We start from the raw sequence: 17691 nt of genomic DNA on the forward strand, positions 1-17691 counted from the left end.
TCACAATCCCCGAGCAAATAGAAGCGTTCGGCTGGTGAATTCAGTGTCCCGCTCTCTTGTCACATCCACCTCTTAGAGGGGAGTTCTGTATATCTGTATATGCTATGGTGTCCTGGGTCTATGTAAAGGGGCCCTCTAATGTAAACAGGAGATACCGCAACATAGTCACATCCTCAGGGGCAGGACGTAGGTGGGCAGTGGGTAGAAATAGAAGCTGGTTCTGTTTGGTGACAGTAATGGCTGCTTCCGTAAATAGGTAGATGGGAGGGGGGGGGGGTTTGCAGGCAGAGAGTGGTAGTCAGTCACCCTGACAGTCAGTTAATTCCTTCTACAGATCTCACACTATAGACGCTAGATTACACTGATAGAGAATGTGATAGATTGCACTAATAGAGAGGGTGCTAGATTACACTGATAGAGAGGGTGCTAGATTACACTGATAGAGAGGGTGCTAGATTACACTGATAGAGATTGTGCTAGATTACACTGATAGAGAGGGTGCTAGATTACACTGATAGAGAAGGTGCTAGGTTACACTGATAGAGAGGGTCCTAGATTGCACTGATAGAGAAGGTGATAGATTGCACTGATAGAGAGGGTCCTAGATTACACTGATAGAGATTGTGCTAGGTTACACTGATAGAGAGGGTCCTAGAATGCACTGATAGAGAGTGTGCTAGATTACATTGATAGAGAGGGTGCTATATTACATTGATAGAGAGGGTGCTAGATTACACTGATAGAGAGGGCCCTAGATTACACTAATAGAGAGGGTCCTAGATTACACTAATAGAGAGGGTCCTAGATTACACTGATAGAGAGGGTGCTAGATTACACTGATAGAGAGGGTGCTATATTACATTGATAGAGAGGGTGCTAGATTACACTGATAGAGAGGGTGCTAGATTACACTAATAGAGAGGGTGCTAGATTACATTGATAGAGAGGGTGCTAGATTACACTGATAGAGAGGGTGCTAGATTACACTGATAGAGAGGGTGCTAGATTACACTGATAGAGAAGGGGCTAGATTACACTGATAGAGAGGGTGCTAGATTACATTGATAGAGAGGGTGCTAGATTACACTGATAGAGAGGGTGCTAGATTACACTGATAGAGAGGGTGCTAGATTACACTGATAGAGAGGGTGCTAGATTACACTGATAGAGAGGGTGCTAGATTACACTGATAGAGAAGGGGCTAGATTACACTAATAGAGAGGGTGCTAGATTACATTGATAGAGAGGGTGCTAGATTACACTGATAGAGAGGGTGCTAGATTACACTGATAGAGAGGGTGCTAGATTACACTGATAGAGAGGGTGCTAGATTACACTAATATGGTGCTAGATTACACTGATAGAGAGGGTGCTAGATTACACTGATAGTGAGTGTTTTAGATTACACTGATAGAGAGGGTGCTAGATTACACTAATAGAGAGGGTGCTAGATTACATTGATAGAGAGGGTGCTAGATTACACTGATAGAGAGGGTGCTAGATTACACTAATAGAGAGGGTGCTAGATTACACTGATAGAGAGGGTGCTAGATTACACTAATAGAGAGGGTGCTAGATTACACTAATAGAGAGGGTGCTAGATTATACTGAGAAAGATAGTGCTAGAGTATATAGATATATAAATAATAATTATAAAGAGAAGATGCTAGATGCCAGAAATTAAGAGGGTTCTACATTATAAAGCTAGCTAGAAAGGTTTATAGATTAGATTTTATAGAGACAATGCTAGGTTCTATAGACTAGGTACAGTGATCCTAGCTGTGCTCTAATGGAGACAGCACATAAGGGAATAGCAGTGTTATCCTAGTAGTAATAGTATGAGACCACAGCTGGAAATGCAGCCTAACAAGTGTCTCTACCTGCACAGAGAATGAAGAGAACATCTGGAGGAGTCTGACTCCTCACTACAGCGATTACACCTTTCACTGAGTTTTAAATAAACCTGAAGCTACTATCTCATTGTGCAGAGGAAGCCGTGAAGTTAATGGAGTGTATATAGTTCTACTGTCACTGAGGTGCAGACTGCTGCGGAGCAACCCAAATTACCTATACCGAGGCTGCTGAGAGTATCACACGGGAGACAACCGCACCTACTACACCCAGGAGTCAGCAGGCTGGGCTAAACAGACCATGTAGATTTGTATTCTTGTACGCAGGGGCAGTATTAGAGTACTTATATTCTTGTATATAGGAGCAGTATTATAGCAGTTATATTCTTGTATATAGGAGCAGTATTATGGTAGTTATATTCTTGTATATAGGAGCAGTATTATAGTATATTCCTGTATATAGGAGCAGTATTATAGTAGTTATATTCTTGTATATATGAGCAGTATTATAGTAGTTATATTCTTGTATATAGGAGCAGCATTATAGTAGTTATATTCTTGTATATAGGAGGCAGTATTATAGTAGTTATATTCCTGTATATAGGAGCAGTATTATAGTAATTATATTCTTGTATATAGGAGCAGTATTATAGTAGTTATATTCTTGTATATAGGAGTAGTATTATAGTAGTTATATTCTTGTATATAGGAGGCAGTATTATAGTAGTTATATTCTTGTATATAGGAGCAGTATTATAGTAATTATATTCTTGTACATAGGAGCAGTATTATATTAGTTATATTCTTGTATATAGGTGGCAGTATTATAGTAGTTATATTCCTGTACATAGGAGCAGTATTATAGTAGTTATATTCTTGTATATAGAGGCAGTATTATATTAGTTATCACGAACTGGAGAGAGTGGAACGGCTGCACATCCCATCTATGGCTGATACTAATGCCGCTAGGCCTATATTAAAAATCAACACCAGAGTGTCTGTATATGAATTGATCAAGCCATATTGCCCCGTGTACCACCGCGCAGGTCCTCTGGCCCACACGGGTCCCTACGCTAACTCCACACCGTGTCGGTCAGCGACCGCCACCCCCGCAAAGCGTGCACGTGCAGGGAAGGGAGGCCATGGAACGGCCCTGCAACCCCAATGTCACAGGACCAGACCCAAAAAGCCCCACCAAAACCCGGCCAGCACCACCGGCGGGGAAGGCTGCCCCCAAACGACACAAGTATGGATATGGTATTACACTTACCATTGCTGCTCTCACAGAGTGGGGAAGACATAGGGTCCAGACATGTGAGCACAGACATATCCTGCTAATTTTGGTCATGTGGGTCTTATAAAGGAGTGCGAGCTGTTCAGAGAGGGAGAACTGTAAAACACGAACTGGAGAGAATGGAACGGCTGCACAATATTAGTTATATTCCTGTACATATAGGAGCAGTATTATAGTAGTTATATTCCTGTATATAGGGAGCAGTATTATAGTAGTTATATTCTTGTATATAGGAGGTAGTATTATAGTAGTTATATTCTTGTATATAGGATCATTATTATAGTAGTTATATTCTTGTATATAGGAGCAGTATTATAGTAGTCATATCCTTGTATATAGGAGACAGTATTATAGTAGTTATATTCTTGTATATAAGGGGCAGTATTATAGTAGTTATATTCTTGTATATAGGGGGCAGTATTATAGTAGTTATATTCTTGTATATAGGGGCAGTATTATAGTAGTTTTATTCTTGTATATAGGGGGCAGTATTATAGTAGTTATATTCTTGTATATAGGGGCAGTATTATAGTAGTTATATTCTTGTATATAGGAGCAGTATTATAGTAGTTATATTCTTGTATATAGGGAGCAGTATTATAGTAGTTATATTCTTGTATATAGGGAGCAGTATTATAGTAGTTATATTCTTGTATATAGGGGGCAGTATTATATCATTTGTATATTGAATCCTAGATTTTCTTTTACTCACTCTATAGTTGTCCGGATGTGCAGGGAGTTACAGTTCAAGAACATCTAGAAAGTCACCCGTTGTTCACCAGCGATCTCTTTTATCACGTCTCTGTTGCCTTTTATGCAGATCAAATAATTGAAGAGGAAATAAAAGTTGTTTTTTGTGGTAATTTATTTGCTTCAACATGAAAAGAAAAGTCCAATAAAACATTTCACCCTTGTTTGCCGCTGAGTTATTTATAGCCGGATTTCAAACTAAAACACAAGACACATAAAGTAGTACTGACAACGTCGCCATGGTAACCTGCGATCCAGGACTCGCCGCAGAGAGGACGATCACTACAGCGACATTTCCTCAAAAAAAAAGAAACAGACAGCAAAAGAAGAAATAAGGAAAAATCCACAAAAATAAAAATCCACATATCAGAGAGACAAAAATGTAAAGTCAAGGCTGCACAAAGTGGCCATATTTATTCCATGACAGGACGCCCCTGGATTTTGCATATTATATTATGTTTATAGAGAAATAAAGTGACAACTACAACTCCCCAGATTCTTCATCTGTTTGTGATGAGAATTTGGTAGTTGGTTCATTGGAATCTATTGTTCTCTGTTATCAGCCATTTAAGACAGTAGGCCAGGTAGAGAGAATCGATTGAGCTCTGTTTCTTGGCTCTCAGCCATTACAGAAAAAGAGGAGAGAAGACTGCCGGACTGATGATTACAGTTCATTGCTTCCAGTTATCAGCCAATTCGGGTCAACAACAATTTCAAATCATTATTGTTCCCTGTTATCAGCCACCTCAGGCCAAGCCGAGGCCGAGTGGAAGACGTATGAATACAATCAATTACTCTCTGTTATCAGCCATGTCAGGCTGGGGAGAGGTGAGTGTAGCACAGGTATATACAATCTATTACTCTCTGTTCTCAGCCATGTCAGGCTAAGGGTGACTGTAGGACAGGTATATACAGGCCCGCTCCTACCATGAGGCAGAGTGAGAATTCTGCCTCAGGCGGCAGCTTCCGAGGTCCCTGAGGGGGCGGCACAATCCTGCCCTGTCATTGTAGTTAAGTCATTTCTGACTTAACTAGATGACAGCAGCCGCCCAGCAGTGTTACCTTATCTCCTGCTGCCTTATCTGGGTCCCGGCTGCCTTATCTGCAAAGCAAACAGTGGAGGATGCACAATACTACAAAGTTTCCCTGTGATCCCTGTGCTTCCTCCACTGTGTGCTGCCTGAGCGTAGGGACTGGAAGCAGGAGGAGGAGGGGACTCAGCACGGCAGCCTGCAGAGGTCATAACAGTGAGAAGACCAGGAAACTGACCCTGCCCGGCTCTGTCTCCTGTCCACCCTCCTCTGTGTGTGCTGCCTGTCCTGTGCCCCCCTCCTCTGAGTGCCCTGTCCCCCCCTCCTCTGTGTGTCTTGTCCCCCCTCCTCTGCACCATGAGCTCTGTCTTCTGAGGTCCTGACTCTCCACAGCCTCCCAGGACCCATGTAGCCAGGAGACAGATCAGAAACAGAAGGTATGGTGTGAATTGCATAAGTGTGTGTGTGTGTGTGTGTGTGTGTGTGTAAATGTGCATGTGGGTTTTATACAGTAGATATATGCTGAGGTGGGTATGCAGTGTTTCTAGGTGCTTACTGTGGGGGTGACTGGTATTAGGGGGTCTTTGCTGAGGGAAGGGTATGAGTATTTTCTATTAGGAGGTCAGTATCACCAACGAAGATGCTGTTTGGGGGTATTAGGTGATATCCACCATTACAGGGGCACCATGCTTTATAGGTCACCTCCCCTGATCATATGCAGTAATCCTCTACTAGGCACTCTGGAGGATGACTGCATCAAGGGAGGTGATTTATACAGCATGGTGAGGGTACAGCGATTATGCGGATCCCATCCTTTATAGTTCATCATTATCTCTCCATCTCATTCATTGAATACCGGCCGCAGAGAACCTGTTAGTTCTTGCAATGGAGTGTGTGGCTCCGGCCGTACGCTCCATTGTGTGCAGCGGTGAATCCGGATGTGGGCGCACATGAGTGCGCCCGCACCCAAATTCAGAAGGAATGAACATCATCCATCCGGTACTGTGGTGACTTGATGATCTTCAGTAAAACCAGCCGCTCTGTGATCCGGCTGGGTCACAGAACGGCCGGTGTTATACATAGTGTGCACATGGCCTAAGGCACAGAGACAGGGGGAGTGATGGTAACTGGTCACACAGCTGGTACATGTGTTTGCATGCAGTATACGCACTGCTGGTACCTACTATGCAGTACATACACTGCCGGCAGGTATATTTTTATGTGTGTGGTATATTTATAGCTAATATATACCTATATGTGTGGTATAATTGCTGCTAGTATATATATATATATATATATATATATATATATATATATATATATATATATATATATATATATATATATGTGTGCAGTTGATCACTAATTATTGGGGGGGGGCGCCATTTTAATTTTCGCCTCAGGCAGCAGAAAGGCTAGAATCGGCCCTGGGTATATACAATCTATTCCTCTCTGTTATCAGCCATGTCAGGCTGGGGGGTGACTGTAGGACAGGTATATACAATCTATTGCTCTCTGGTATCAGCCATGTCAGGCTGGGGAGAGGTGACTGTAGGACAGGTATATACAATCTATTGCTCCCTGTTATCAGCCATGTCAGGCTGGGGAGAGGTGACTATAGGACATGTATATAGAATCTATTCCTCTCTGTTATCAGCCATGTCAGGCTGGGGAGAGGTGACTGTAGGACGGGTATATACAATCTATTCCTCTCTGTTATCAGCCATGTCAGGATGGGGAGAGGTAACTATAGGACAGGTATATGCAATCTATTGCTCTCTGGTATCAGCCATGTCAGGCTGGGGCGTGACTGTAGGACAGGTATATACAATCTATTCCTCTCTATTATCAGTCATGTCAGGCTGAGGAAAGGTGACTGTAGGACAGGTATATACAATCTATTACTCTCTGTTATCAGCCATGTCAGGCTGGGAGAGGTGACTGTACGACAGGTATATACAATCTATTATTCTCTGGTATCAGCCATGTCAAGCTGGGGGGTGGTGACAGAGACCGTAAAAAACAATCACACAAGGTATTTTGAGGTGAAAATACAGCTGTATTTTGATAATTACGTCCGTAAATAAAAGACCATTATTTATGGCCATGAATATCAAAATACGGCTGTATTTTCACCTCAAAAACTATTGTGTGAACATAGCCTCAAAGTAATACAGACCCCCAAACAAACTCAGATTCCAAACCGGACTTGTAATGTAATGTGGGCGCCAGACCTGACTCCTAAAGTATTGCAGACCCAAGAACAGACCTAAACTAGAGTAGACCCAAAGCCAGGCCTATAAGTGAATGCAGACCCCAGAGGAAACTCCTTATGTCAGACCCCAATCCATCAATTTAAAACTATAAACCCTTAATTTCAGATCCCAGATCAGACCTTTAATTTCAGCCCACAATTCTAGACTGAAAACCCTTCAGTACTCCAGAATTTTTTTTCTTTCGAATCAACTGGTGTCAGAAAGATTAAAAATTTGTAATTTACTTCTATTTTACTTCTATTTAAAAATTTCATGTCTTCCAGTACTTATCAGCTGATGTATGCCTTAAAGGAAGTGGTGTATTATTTCTAATCTGACACAGTTCTCTCTGCTGCAATCTCTGTCCATTTCAGGAACTGTCCAGAGCAGGAAAGGTTTTCTATGGGGATTTGCACCTGCTCTGGACAGTTCCTGACAGGGACAGAGATGGCAGCAGAGAGCACTGTGTCAGACTGGAAAGAATACACCACTTCCTGCAGGATATACAGCAGCTGATAAGTACTGGATACTGGACAAGATTTTTAATTAAAAGTAATTTAAAAATCTATAGAACTTTCTGACACCAGTTGATTTAAAAACTATTCGTGAGAAGGGTAGATATTGTATTATCAGTTATTATCTATTAGATTACTTCAATTACTGATTTAAAGGGCAACTATCAACAGGTTTGACAAATCTAACCTGCCGGTAGCCCCCTATAGCACGAGAGACGCTGAGGAGGAAAGTATGTGTCTTACCTTCAACCTCGGCACTGGTTCCACACTGTTAGTCGGGTAAAACTCTGCTCCGATTAACCCTTAGGAGCACTGCCTCGTCACCCAGCTTGCTCCTTCTAATGATAATCAATGGAGGGTTGGAGTGGATGACGCGGCAGTGCAGAACAATGATGGACACTTTGGCTGGCAATGGCCACCCAGGAGCACTGGAATTGGACAACTGCCTAAACTGCTCCTAGAATCCACTAGTAATAGACATAAACACACTATACATGAAAATGAGAAAGAAATGAGAAGAATAAATAAGGAGAGATGAAGGATGACGTCGGTTGTGTTGATTGTGATCTCTCCATATTTTGTTTTCCCCAATTATTCTAGTTACAGAGCTCTTGGCATAATGAATCCTTGAGTAACAACACACTTCAGAGAACAGTGCGAGCCGTCCCCGCCTCACGCTGAGCACAATGCTGTTGAATTTTGCATAAAGGAAAAAGCTTAGAATTTTGTTTTTTTGTTTTTGATTGTGTAAAGTGGGGATACAATGTATCCAAGCTGAACATGCTCTGATGGGCTTCAGAGTTTAGTCAGGTGTGTGAATTAATTCAGGGTTCTAGTTTGGGGTAGGAAAAGACCCCAGACCACACCCTCGAAGGGAATTCAAACCTTAAAACCAGACCTTTGAATTTCTGCAGACCCCAGACTCAATTCCTAAATCATTTCAGACCCCAGACTAGACTTCTTTATTAATTCAGACCCTAGACTACAGGCCTCAGACAAGACCTCTATCATTTCAGATCCCAGGCTTGACCCTGCGCTAGGTTGAGCAGGCTTTCCAAGACTTTCCAGAATAGCCATGCGTTGCAGTAGGATACGTAGTCTTTAACTGCAGCTTTGTCCTCCTGGGGTCAGTACCTAACTCTGGTATCCCTGGCGTGGACAAGGTTCTCTTGAGAGGACGTCTCTCCCTCCTGAGGGGTCTAGCATTGTATGCTAGCAATAGTTACTGACATAGAAGAAAAGTCTTGTGGTCCCTGACATGGGTTCTGGCCTAAGCCAGGCCCTGGCTTCACTGCAGCAGGAACTGTCTCTGTGTTGTCTCTTTCTCCACCTCTACTGACTAAAAAAGACCCTTCCAGCAGGAACTAGTTACTTTTTATAGGGTTACCTTAGCTACTGAGGGATTGGTGGGGCTGCGTGTGTAAAAGAGAAAATAGAGGTGATAGGGTAGAAAAATGAAGGAAATAGGCCCTGTCATAGGAGAAGAACAAAACATGTGACAATAACAATTAACCCAATGCTTCTATCAGCTGTGCATAATACAATACATACAGTGAATACAGCAGCGACACCTAGTGGGGAAAAACACATAATACACTTTTCCTTTATCCCCTGAGTGAGAAAGTTAATTACATTGCCCATGTGCATAAAATCTTCGTGTCACACCTGTGCTGGGACACTATACATGTAGGGCACAATGAGAATTAGTTTGTTCTTCCTACTGAATGTCTGTGAGCTTGGGAATGAGAGGGCAATATATGGCAATAATATGTATGGCTGATTACTCTTATGGACTTATTATTAGGAATTATTAGATGAGGTGTCCCATCCCCCTAAGTCCCCCCTTACAATCACACTCATACTGCAGCTGCATCCTGCCCAGTCTACAATTTTTTATTTTACACTAGATGGACATTGTTATGACCAAGCAGGTTTGTAAGAATGTACAGAGATCCTACAAAAAGAGAATGTAAAACAAGCCATCTATACATTATATGCAGCCTACAATATTGTAGTTCAAAGCAAGAATTGTTTTTTTATTGAAGAAATTGGTAAAATTATCATTTTCACACATATCCAGGGTCCTGCCATTCCATAGAGGAGATAAAAGAACAACCGTATGTACTGTGCGGCTATTTAAATTCTATAAGTACATCTCTATGGTAACAGCGAATAGAATGGGAAGAGGATCCCTAATTGGGGGGGCAATATATATATATATATATATATATATATATATATATATATGGGGATGTGGTGGAAGAATCAATAGGAAAGGGAAGCAGTCTGTCTCCATATGTTCAATACGAGATCATTGATGATGTTTTTAATGACAGAACAGACTGTACTAATGAGTGAGACCACTGCGGGTGTAATCATTAGGAAACAAGGCTGATAAAAGAAGACAATAGTGATATGAGCAAAAGGATTCACCACTAATGTAATCAATTACGGACAGGAATAGTACTGTATAATCAATGGAGGGAGAGAACCACTATAATGAATGGGAACCACAACAACATGTTAACTGCACCGTATCTAGAACAATATAACTACTATAATTCTGCTGCTATGTACAAGAATATAACTACTATAATACTGCTCCTATATACAAGAATATAACTACTATAATACTGCTCCTATATACAAGAATATAACTACTATAATACTCCCTCCTATGTACAAGAATATAACTACTATAATACTGCTCCTACAGTTAGGGCCAGAAATATTTGGACAGTGACACAAGTTTTGTTATTTTAGCTGTTTACAAAAACATGTTCATAAATACAATTATATATAATATGGGCTGAAAGTGCACACTCCCAGCTGCAATATGAGAGTTTCCACATCCAAATCGGAGAAAGGGTGTAGGAATCATAGCTCTGTAATGCATAGCCTCCTCTTTTTCAAGGGACCAAAAGTAATTGGACGTCTAGAGGAAAGAAGATTGGACGTCTAGAGGAAAGAAGATTTCATCATCAGCATCGACGCGGGTTCTTTACTGTACGAGCGGTAAGACTGTGGAACTCTCTGCCACATGATGTTGTCATGGCTGATTCAGTAAATAAGTTCAAGGGAGGCCTGGATGCTTTTCTTGAAAAATATAATATTACAAGTTATGGGCATTAGATTTCTGGTGATACGTTGATCCGGGGATTGTTCTGGTTGCCATTGCAGTCGGGGGAGGGGGGGGGGAGTTTCTCCCTGTGGTGGGGCGTTTGTCTTCTGCCCCATAGGGGTTTTTCGCCTTCCTGGATCAACACAGTAGGATTTTCCTAGGTTGAACCTGATGGACTCTTGTCTTCTTTCAACCTTATTTACTATGTTACTATGTTACTATGGTTGCAATTAACTCTGAAGGCGTCTCCCTCGTTAACCTGTAATTAATGAAGTAATTAAAAGGTCTGGGGTTGATTCCAGGTGTGTGGTTTTGCATTTGGAAGCTGTTGCTGTGACCAGACAACATGCGGTCAAAGGAACTCTCAATTGAGGTGAAGCAGAACATCCTGAGGCTGAAAAAAAGAAAAAATCCATCAGAGAGATAGCAGACATGCTTGGAGTGGCAAAATCAACAGTCGGGTACATTCTGAGAAAAAAGGAATTGACTGGTGAGCTTGGGAAAAGCCTGGGCGTCCACGGAAGACAACAGTGGTGGATGATCGCCGCATACTTTCTTTGGTGAAGAAGAACCCGTTCACAACATCAACTGAAGTCCAGAACACTCTCAGGGAAGTAGGTGTATCTGTCTCTAAGTCAACAGTAAAGAGAAGACTCCATGAAAGTAAATACAAAGGGTTGACATCTAGATGCAAACCATTCATCAATTCCAAAAATAGACAGGCCAGAGTTACATTTGCCGAAAAACACCTCAAGAAGCCAGCTCAGTTCTGGAAAAGTATTCTATGGACAGATGAGACAAAGATCAACCTGTACCAGAATGATGGGAAGAAAAAAGTTTGGAGAAGAAAGGGAAGGGCACATGATCCAAGGCACACCACATCCTCTGTAAAACATGGTGGAGGCAACGTGATGGCATGGGCATGCATGGCTTTCAATGGCACTGGGTCACTTGTGTTTATTGATGACATAAAAGCAGACAAGGGTAGCCGGATGAATTCTGAAGTGTACCAGGATATACTTTCAGCCCAGATTCAGCCAAAGGCTGCAAAGTGGATCGGACGGCGCTTCATAGTACAGATGGACAATAACCCCAAGCATACAGCCAAAGCTACCCAGGAGTTCATGAGTGCAAAAAAGTGGAACATTCTGCAATGGCCTAGTCAATCACCAGATCTTAACCCAATTGAGCATGCATCTCACTTGCTCAAATCCAGACTTAAGACGGAAAGACCCACAAACAAGCAAGACCTGAAGGCTGCGGCTGTAAAGGCCTGGCAAAGCATTAAGAAGGAGGAAACCCAGCGTTTGGTGATGTCCATGGGTTCCAGACTTAAGGCAGTGATCGCCTCCAAAGGATTTGCAACAAAATATTGAAAAAAATATATATTTTGTTTGGGTTATGTTTATTTGTCCAATTACTTTTGAGCTCCTAAAATGTGGAGTGTTTGTAAAGAAATGTGTACAATTCCTACATTTTCTATTAGATATTTTTGTTCAACCCTTCAAATTAAACGTTACAATCTGCACTTGAATTCTGTTGTAGAGGTTTCATTTCAAATCCAATGCGGTGGCATGCAGAGCTCAACTCGCGAAAATTGTGTCACTGTCCAAATATTTCTGGCCCTAACTGTATATACAAGAATATAACTACTATAATACTGCTCCTATATACAAGAATATAACTACTATAATACTGACTCCTATGTACAAGAATATAACTACTATAATACTGCTCCTATATACAAGAATATAACTACTATAATACTGACTCCTATGTACAAGAATATAACTACTATAATACTGCTCCTATATACAAGAATATAACTATTATAATACTGCTCCTATATATAAAAAAAAGTAATGATATTTCTATGTATAAGAATACACTATAATACTGCCCCCTGCTGTTTGTACTAGTAGGTGCATCAGTAAAGATGTTATTCAGAAGAGAAGTTATATTTCACAGCTCTACCTGTGATGGCCCCTGACTCCGCCCCTCCCCATCAGAGGATGACTCACGTATTGCGGGGATAGAACTACCTTGTCCTGTAATTTCGATCCTGCAGAAGCACAGTCATCTAATTGTGTTCTTACCAAAGTAAATCTTGTTATATTTTGACATTTACCTTCCACATTCAAAGACCAAAATAAACACAATTACGTCCGTTCCCGGGAAGGTTACACCGGCCAATTGTGCTCAGCAGAGACGGGAAATAAAGAAAACGGCAGAGGAATTGTTATTGGGGTTCAGTAATGAGTGGCGGGCCGGGTTACACCGCACTGAATTGGCTTTTATACTGCTGTTATTTTCTGAAGGTTTCAGCACAATGTCCCAGCTCTTCTGATGAACAGACTGGCGGTATGATACACGTTTTATAAGGTCTTTTATATGCGCCAGAGTCTTTTCAATATACTCTTGTGGTGACTCATCAGGAGTCACAATAACAGTATCGGCTTTTCTCATTTACTGATCCTATAAACATAAAAATACCAACAAGGATATATACTTTATTCCCAGTCATTTTGTAGAATGACATATGCTGATCAAATAACACCTCCATACAGTTACTATACCGTATCTGTATACTTTATACCGCTATATGGTGACTACATTCAAGTACTGTATCAGCTATTTAGGAATTGATTCAGGGCCTGATGAGGGGTAAATCTTCTTTATTATGTATTTCTAGATACATTTGTGTATACAAGGTTAGCGGTATTATTTACATGTGCAGTACATGATCAGATTGCATGTGTATAATAAATGGCAGCATTATTTATATGTGCAATATATTATTTATAGGTACAATACATAGCAGGATTATTTACAGAATATGTACAGTACATGGCAGCATTATTTACACTCTATGATAACATATATGTACAGTGCTTGGTAGCATTTTTTATATGTGCATAATAAAACCAGATTACTATGTAGTTACATGGTAGCATTAGTTATATATACATTAGCAAGATTACTCATAGTACACAGTAGCATTATTTATATACTGTATATTAAATTGCAATATAAAACATGGCAGCATTATTTACAATATATAGCAAGGTAGCTTATATGTAAAGTACATGGTAGCATTTTTTATGTGTACTGTATATAGCCGTATAACTTAGTACATGGTAGCATTATGTATATGTACAATATGTTATCAGATCACTCAAATGTAAAGTACATATGGCAGCTTTATTTATGAGTACAATATATGGCAGAACTATTGCAGAATTTACTACATAATAATGCAGCATATGGTCCTATTATTTTCTCATTTTAGGGCACTATTGTAATCTCTTTCTTCAGCTCTATTCAAGTACTGTATTTCATAACAGGTGATCAGATTTTTCCTGGGTGAACGGCCCATTTCTTATCATCTGCTCCTTACCAAGAGGGTTGCCGTCAATATTGGGACATATTCACACGGTGAGCTGATCTTGTTCTATATATATAATTTTTTTTTTGCATTTCATGTCACCGTTATGGTCGTGTCTCCCTGAAACCCTTATCCTTTAAAACAGAAGAAGTACTTTTGTGACTGTTTTTGGCACCCTCTATTTTCTTTTTACCAGAATATAAAATGTCCCCGCTGGATAATCCAGATCGACGTCTGAAAGTTGCTGATGTCTTCTCGGGTGATAACAATGACACCAAAGGTCTCGACCTAAAAAAGGCTGTTTGGGACCTAGAGAAGGCCAAGACGCAACAATTAAAAACATGGTGGAATGTAACTACACTCAAGCAATACCAGGACAAAAAGATGATCCCTCGTGGTTTGCGTCTAAAGAAACCTCCAAACCCCATGGAAGGAGAGGAGTACGCAATAGAGTGAAACGAGGGATTGTCTACATGTTCATTTAAACTGATTTCCATGATCATCAAAAAAGGTGAGCAAAAACTAACTCTTGCTAATGACACAGTGAGTGACTTAACTGCTACACTTGAGCAACACACTGACGCTCCAGGCTATGATGATGCAGTGAAAGCTATGAATGTAAATCTTTTGGAGCTGAAAAATTCCATCACTGAGGTCAAAAAGTCCAAATTTAACCGGGATGTGAAAGACTGTACCTCTAATAATGTTTACACCTGGCGAGATTCTAGGAGAAATGCTCGTGTACCGCAATCCATTATGAAAAATCCTGATTCGGATAGCTCTCACAAAAATGTGTCATTTAACCTCACCGAAGATGAAACAACGGATACTCAAACTGAGTTTTCTGAGTCGGATGATCAGTCTGTTACACCTGTGCATTTTAAAAAATCTAAAAAACCTTACCGCCCCCGCAAGCGCTGGCAGTATACTTCTACCCCCCCTAACACCAGGTCACGCCAACAGGGGGAAGCGCCTCCGGCACAACTTCTAAAAAACGTCCAAGAACCCGCAGGGCGGGTCGGAAGAATCGGTCGGGGAACAGACTATCCAAGATATCAGCGGAGGCAGAGGTAAATAAGGACATATACAACCTTTCTGCCTGCACATTGTCTGAGTGTGAGCACTGATGAGATTAGACACCAGTAAACGTTAAAATATTCCAAATCCAGACTTTTACCCCATCACGGGTCCCCTCCATGGACATTTTCCAGCGCAAGGTAGAGGAGGTGTTGTTACTATTAGAAACTAAATGTAAACAGACCCACACTTCCTGGAATCTCACACATAGACAAAAAATAGCGGTGTGTGAGCTGCAGGATAATCCTCATATTGTAGTACGCCAATCTGACAAAGGGGGCTCTGTTGTGGTGCTAGATAAAACCTTATACACTAAATGTGTTCTTAATATTTTACAAGATACCACCACATACAGACCCCTTTTGTCAGATCCAACTGGGACAATCAAACAGAAATTGTGCCAGATTTTGGATGAGGGAGTTGAGGTGGGGGTGATTAGTTCCAAATTACGGGAATATTTGGTAGTGGATTTCCCCATGACCCCAATAGTCCATGCTCTCCCCAAAATCCATAAGGGGGTTTTTCCCCCTGCTCTTCGGCCCATTGTCTCAGGGGTTGGTTCCCTTTTGCAGCGGTTGTGCATTTGGCTGGACAATCTCCTCCAGCCGCTTGCTATACGCTCCATGGGATATATCCGTGATACAAAAAGTTTAGTGGCAAAAATGGATGATTTTTCATGTAGTGTGAACAGCACCTGGTTATCCTGCGATGTCTCTGCGTTATATTCCAGTATTCCCCTTGACAAAGCTTTGATTGCTCTTAAAGGACAACTCCCGCGGGGCCCCCCCCCCCCAAAAAAAACACAGACACACACAGACACCATACTCACCATCCCTCCGGTGATGATCGCCACTCCATTCGCCCGCCGTCCGCCTCACCGTCACCGCCGTCCGCCGTCCAGCGATGTCTCTGACTTCCGGGTCCTGGGGAAGGAAAAGGCTGCCAGTGCGCTTGCGCACCGGCAGCCTTTTCATTGGCTGGAGCGCATCACATGGCTTCCAGCAACCTCAGCCAATCAGGGCTGAGCAAGCTGGAAGCCATGTGATGCGCTCCAGCCAATGAAAAGGCTGCTGGTGCGCATGTGCACCAGCAGCCTTTTCCGTCCCATTCACTCTCTATGAAGACGCCGAGGAGGAAGAAGACCCGGACCACCCCCCGGCTCTGACGTCGTCGTCACCAGATGCCGCCCGGGAGAAGAGGACCGTGACGATCGTAATAGGTAATGTATATATTCTTTAACTTCCGGGCGGGGGGGGGGGTCGGGGGTCCGAAAGTGGGGGAAGGGGGCCAGACCGGGTATTTAACCACATTACAAAGTTATATAACTTTGTAATGTGTGTTAAATAAGCTAAAAAAAAATTTCGTGGGAGTTGTCCTTTAAGTACCATCTTAGGAAGTATAGTAATTACGCACAGACGCTGCAGGAATACATACTTTTGGTAACTGGTTTTCTACTCTCAAATAATTTTTTTAGGTTTGAGGATCAGTTTTTTTTTGCAAGTACTTGGCTGCCCTATGGGAGCCAGTTTCTCACCTACCCTGGCTAATGTCTACATGGCCTTTTGGGAGGAGGTTGTACTATACCATTCCAACAATCCGTACCAGGAATTTATTTTCTGGTACGGCCGTTATATTGACGACCTCCTCCTAATCTGGACAGGGTCTGAGAAACAAGCCAAAAAATTTGTTGAGTTCATCAACTGTAACGATCTCAACCTACATTTCACATACCAATTTGAGTTAAAAACCATTTCTTTTTTGGATTTGTCCCTTACACTGAACAACGGCCGTATTCACACGTCCCTATATAGAAAGCTGAGTTCAGGTAATGGGCTTCTCCATGCCTCCAGTAGCCACCCTAAACATGTATTGCGCAATCTTCCCATCGGTGAATTTATACGCAGTCGCCGTAATTGTTCAGACGATGCGGCTTATGCAGCTGCGATTCTTGATCTCAGACACAGATTGTTTCAGAGAGGCTACTCGAGGCATGTAGTGGATAGGGCTGAGAGGATAGCGGAAAGCCGCGATAGAACATATCACTTGAGGGATAGAAAATGTGATCTGCCCCAAAGTGACTCCAAACAGGAACAACAGCGTCTAGTTTTTTCAACTCCTTTTAGTCCCCGATTTGGAGAGATACAAACTATTATACGCAGATACTTACCAATTCTTTTTCAGGATAAAACATGCAAAGAAATTTTATCCCCGGGTGTGAGATGTGTTGCCCGTAGAGGACAAACCCTTGGCAACCTTCTCTCACCCAGCGATATACATAACCGTACTAAACACAATAACTGGTTGCATCTCCAAGGTTTCTTTAAGTGTGCGGAGAGCTGATGCTCTGTATGCACATTTACTGAAAAACGCAGGGCTTTTTTGTCAGTGTGCACAGGGACTTCGTATGTAATCA

The sequence above is a fragment of the Dendropsophus ebraccatus genome, chromosome 8 (assembly GCF_027789765.1).
Source record: "Dendropsophus ebraccatus isolate aDenEbr1 chromosome 8, aDenEbr1.pat, whole genome shotgun sequence".
Taxonomy (NCBI): Eukaryota; Metazoa; Chordata; class Amphibia; order Anura; family Hylidae; genus Dendropsophus; species Dendropsophus ebraccatus.